Source organism: Erithacus rubecula, assembly GCF_903797595.1.
Source record: "Erithacus rubecula genome assembly, chromosome: 6".
Classification (NCBI taxonomy): Eukaryota; Metazoa; Chordata; class Aves; order Passeriformes; family Muscicapidae; genus Erithacus; species Erithacus rubecula.
In genome coordinates this window covers 59,817,450-59,823,982 of record NC_136688.1, presented here as the reverse complement: position 1 = coordinate 59,823,982, position 6,533 = coordinate 59,817,450, and positions in this window count along the sequence as shown.

Genomic DNA, 6,533 nt, shown 5'->3' with positions numbered 1-6,533 from the left:
CGGATTTAATTAGCGCTCTGCACGCTTGGCAGGCTCTGGTCTGTACTGGGTGGGAAGCAGGGGAAGTTACTTGAATAATACATTAAAAACACGCTGAATGGAGTCCCAGGTTAGCCGGTTCTCCCTGCTAACGAGCAGCCGCAGTGGGATCGGGCGTGTCTGACCCTAAACGAGTCCCTGCAGGTGAACCCCAGCTCTGGGGAATAAATTACTGCAGTCTGTGCCTGTTAATAATAAACATTGCGTTAAAAAGAAGTTGTTTTGGGTCCTGTTTGCTGCTTGGCCCCCTGGATTTCCCTCCTGGCGGCTGCCCCTCGGTGGTTCCTGTGCTGCTGCAGCCGCAGGGGAAGGAATGGGGCTGGAGAACGAGGGAAGTTACAGCAGGGATAACAAAGAAAAGCTGTGTTGGGTGTTCCATCAGTTAAATGTCTGATTGTGGTTTCTGGCTTTATAAAAATGGCACAGCTTCACTTGTCCTTACAAAGCACAAAAACCCCATTTAATCCATTATTTCCTCATATTTAATGACATCTTAGTGCTTTCTGAACTCCTTAGCTGCTCAGATTTTACCTAAATCATCAAAAGCAAAAAAAAAAAAAAAAAAAGAAAAAAGTTTTGCTTAAGTTACTCACAGAAGCAACCACTGTGTTTCCTTTTAGGAACAAAAAAGAATCCACAGGAGGTCAAGTGAGGGGAAATTCCTTCTTTCCAGGATCAAATGTGTGTGTGAGGTTTGTGAGTGTCACTTGGGTTGCTGTGGAGTTGATACAAGTGTTGTAAGATTTCCTGAGATTTGTCACCATGGCTGAGCAGGTGCCCTCCTGTTTGTGTGACCAGATGCCAGTGGAGCTTCCCAAAAGGAATCCCAGACTGGTTTGGGTTAAAGGAACCTCAAATCCCCCCCAGTGTCCCCCTGCCATGGCAGGGACACCTCCCAGTGTCCAGCCTGGCCTTGGGCACTGCAGGGATCCCCAGCTCAGTCAGGAATTGCCAATATATCCCATCTAAATTTCCCCTCTGGCAGAAATACTTTTTTTTTTTTTTTCCCATAAATAGCATTTTTTAATCATTTTTAAGCTTGTTAGCTGTTTGTTCCACAAAGGAAGAGGTAAGGTCCATTATTCAGAGAAGAAAGACTAATCCAGACCAAGAAGGAAAATCTATTGAAGAGTTAATTTGATTTTTGTTGAGTGTGGGTGGTTCTGGGGCAGAGCAGGTGCACCTGGAGACAGTAAATGAAAATTTAGCTTGGCCTCTAAGTGACTTCTCAGCCTCATCAGCTGCTTGTGCTGTGGGTTTAAAAGGAGAAAAGTGGATTTTATTGGGATTTATCCAAGTGGATCTCAGGTTTTACCAGAAAGGATCTAAAACTGGGAGTCCTGCTGCTTCTGTTTAATGCCAATCAAAATCTTTATGGGAATAAAAGAATTAATCATGGTACAGGGATGATGATTGCATTGTAGAGTTTTCCAAGCCCTCCTTCCAGCCTTCTGCCTCCAGTCCCCAGGGGAGGTGCAGAGGAAATTTCCTTCCTGGGGTGGATCAGCTGTTTGGGCAGCAGCTGCAGAAAAACAACCCCAAAAATCTGTGGTGGGGTTTGTACAGCCCAGACACCTCAGTGAGATCTGTAGTGAGGGGTTAAACTGGGGAAAAACCCCAAAACAATCCCTTGCATGCTGTTTGGCTCAGAGGTGAGTGCTTTTCCTTGGTTTTTCATGGAAACATGGAAGGTTTTTCCCTTTTTTTGGGAGGTTCCTTTGACAGCTCGTCACCTAATCAATCCTGAAAATTATATATATTGAGTATAGAGGTATAAGAATATATATATTAATTCTTTATATTATACATATTATTATATATAATATCTTACACATTAATTACATTTATTAATATATATGTTAAATATAGAGGTACAAGAATAAAAGTTTATTCAGCTTTTTGGAACCTTGAATCAATTAATTGTATGTCTGGAAGCAAAACCCTAATGCTTCTTTAGTTTGGGGCAGCTGGAAGAAGATGCTTTAATTTCATGTATTTATACATATACTTACATTTCCTATATTTATACACATATAGGTTGGGTTTATTAGGTTTATTTATTATAGATATATGGGTTTGGGTTATTAGGTTTATTTATTGGATATACACATAGACTTGGCTTTAAAATGCAGAAATACAGAGGAATCTTCATTAAACCTTTTCCTGCTGGATTTCACTGTATCTCGGACTGACAGAACAGCCCGCACGGTGCCCGGGGTGTTTTAGGTGTTTTATTTCTCCTTCCCGCTCTGGTTTAGGGTTGTTCCTGTTCCCATCAGTAGCTCTGGGATGGAGGGAAGCGCCGGGCGCGGGCACAGCGGCGCTGTCCCGGCAGGAGCCGCCGGTGCCTCCCCATCCCGAAAGGAACTCAGCCCGGGCTGGGAGCGGGACACGATCCCCGGGACACACACACACCCCCATTCCCGGCACACACACACACCCCCATTCCCGGGGCACACACATCCCCATTCCCGGGACACACACACCCCCATTCCCGGGCACACACACCCCCATTCCCGGGACACACACCCCCATTCCCGGCACACACACCCCCATTCCCGGGACACACACACCCATTCCCGGCACACACACCCCCATTCCCGGGACACACACACCCCCATTCCCGGGACACACACACCCATTCCCGGGGCACACACACCCCCATTCCCGGCACACACCCCCATTCCCGGCACACACACACCCCCATTCCCGGCACACACACCCCCATTCCCGGCACACACACACACCCCCATTCCCGGGCACACACACCCCATTCCCGGGCACACACACCCCCATTCCCGGCACACACACCCCCATTCCCGGCACACACACCCCCATTCCCGGCACACACCCCCATTCCCGGCACACACACCCCCATTCCCGGGCACACACACCCCCATTCCCGGCACACACACCCCCATTCCCGGGCACACACACCCCCATTCCCGGGGCACACACACCCCCATTCCCGGCACACACCCCCATTCCCGGGGCACACACACCCCCATTCCCGGCACACACACACACCCCCATTCCCGGGGCACACACACACCCCCATTCCCGGGGCACACACACCCCCATTCCCGGGGCACACACCCCCATTCCCGGGGCACACACACCCCCATTCCCGGGGCACACACACCCCCATTCCCGGGGCACACACACCCATTCCCGGGACACACACACCCCCATTCCCGGGACACACACCCCCATTCCCGGGGCACACACACCCCCATTCCCGGGGCACACACACCCATTCCCGGGACACACACACCCCCATTCCCGGGGCACACACACCCCCATTCCCGGGACACACACACCCCCATTCCCGGGGCACACACACCCCCATTCCCGGCACACACACCCCCATTCCCGGGACACACACACCCCCATTCCCGGGGCACACACACCCCCATTCCCGGCACACACACCCCCATTCCCGGGGCACACACACCCCCATTCCCGGCACACACACCCCCATTCCCGGGGCACACACACCCCCATTCCCGGGGCACACACCCCCATTCCCGGCACACACACCCCCATTCCCGGGGCACACACACCCCCATTCCCGGGGCACACACACCCCCCATTCCCGGGGCACACACCCCCATTCCCGGCACACCCCCCCCCTTCCCGGGCACACACACCCCCATTCCCGGGGCACACACACCCCCATTCCCGGGGCACACACACCCCCATTCCCGGGGCACACACACCCCCATTCCCGGCACACACACCCCCATTCCCGGGACACACACACCCCCATTCCCGGGGCACACACACCCCCATTCCCGGGGCACACACACCCCCATTCCCGGGGCACACACACCCCCATTCCCGGGACACACACCCCCATTCCCGGCACACACCCCCATTCCCGAGGCACACACACCCCCATTCCCGGGACACACACACCCCCATTCCCGGCACACACCCCCATTCCCGAGGCACACACACCCCCATTCCCGGGGCACACACACCCCCATTCCCGGCACACACACCCCCATTCCCGGGGCACACACACCCCCATTCCCGGGAAACACACACCCCCATTCCCGGGGCACACACACCCCCATTCCCGGCACACACACCCCCATTCCCGGGGCACACACACCCCCATTCCCGGGCACACCCCCCCCCCCATTCCCGGCACACACACCCCCATTCCCGGGGCACACACACCCCCATTCCCGGGCACACACACCCCCATTCCCGGGGCACACACACCCATTCCCGGGGCACACACACCCCCATTCCCGGACACACACCCCCATTCCCGGGCACACACACCCCCATTCCCGAGGCACACCACCACCCCATTCCCGGGGCACACACACCCCCATTCCCGGGACACACACCCCCATTCCCGGCACACACACCCCCATTCCCGGGCACACACACCCCCATTCCCGGGGCACACACACCCCCATTCCCGGGACACACACCCCCATTCCCGGGGCACACACACCCCCCATTCCCGGGACACACACCCCCATTCCCGGGGCACACACACCCCCATTCCCGGGGCACACACACCCCCATTCCCGGCACACACACCCCCATTCCCGGGACACACACCCCCATTCCCGGGGCACACACACACCCATTCCCGGGCACACACACACCCCCATTCCCGGCACACACACCCCCATTCCCGGGGCACACACACCCCCATTCCCGGGACACACACACCCCCATTCCCGGGCACACACACCCCCATTCCCGGGCACACACACCCCCATTCCCGGGGCACACACACCCCCATTCCCGGGACACACACCCCCATTCCCGGGACACACACACCCCCATTCCCGGGACACACACCCCCATTCCCGGGGCACACACACCCATTCCCGGGGCACACACACCCCCATTCCCGGCACACACACCCCCATTCCCGGGGCACACACACCCATTCCCGGGGCACACACACCCCCATTCCCGGGGCACACACACCCCCATTCCCGGGGCACACACACCCCCATTCCCGGGGCACACACACCCCCATTCCCGGGGCACACACACCCCCATTCCCGGCACACACACACCCCCATTCCCGGGGCACACACCCCCATTCCCGGGACACACACACCCCCATTCCCGGGACACACACCCCCATTCCCGGGGCACACACACCCCCATTCCCGGGCCACCCCAACCCCCATTCCCGGGCACACACACCCCCATTCCCGGGCACACACACACCCCCCATTCCCGGCACACACACCCCCCATTCCCGGGCACACACACCCCCATTCCCGGGGCACACACACACCCCCATTCCCGGGACACACACACCCCCATTCCCGGGCACACACACACCCCCATTCCCGGCACACACACACACCCATTCCCGGGGCACACACCCCCATTCCCGGGGCACACACACCCCCATTCCCGGGACACACACACCCCCATTCCCGGGGCACACACACCCCCATTCCCGGGGCACACACACCCCCATTCCCGGGGCACACACACCCCCATTCCCGGAGCACACACACCCCCATTCCCGGAGCACACACCCCCATTCCCGGGGCACACACCCCCATTCCCGGGGCACACACACCCCCATTCCCGAGACACACACACAGCCCCATTCCCGGGACACACACACAGCCCCATTCCCGGGACACACACACCCCCATTCCCGGGGCACACACACCCCCATTCCCGGGGCACACACCCCCATTCCCGGGACACACACCCCCATTCCCGGCACACACACCCCCCATTCCCGGGGCACACACACCCCCATTCCCGGGAAAACAACACCCCCATTCCCGGGGCACACACCCCCCCATTCCCGGGGCACACACACCCCCATTCCCGGGCACACACACCCCCATTCCCGGGGCACACACACCCCCATTCCCGGCACACACACTCCCATTCCCGGGGCACACACACCCCCATTCCCGGGGCACACACACACCCATTCCCGGCACACACACCCCCATTCCCGGGGCACACACACCCCCATTCCCGGGGCACACACACACCCATTCCCGGCACACACACACCCATTCCCGGGACACACACACACTCCCATTCCCGGGGCACACACACCCCCATTCCCGGGGCACACACCCCCATTCCCGGGTCACACACCCCCATTCCCGGGGCACACACACCCCCATTCCCGGCACACACACCCCCATTCCCGGGGCACACACCCCCATTTCCCGGGGCACCATCACAGCACCATTCCCGGCACACACACCCCCTTCCCGGACACACACACCCCCATTCCCGGGACACACACACCCCCATTCCCGGACACACACACCCCATTCCCGGCACACACACCCCATTCCGGGGCACACACACCCCCATTCCGGGGCACACCCCCCCATTCCCGGCACACACACCCCCATTCCCGGGGCACACACCCCATTCCCGGGGCACACACACCCCCATTCCCGGGGCACACACACCCCCATTCCCGGGGCACACACCCCCCTTCCCGGCACACACACCCCCATTCCCGG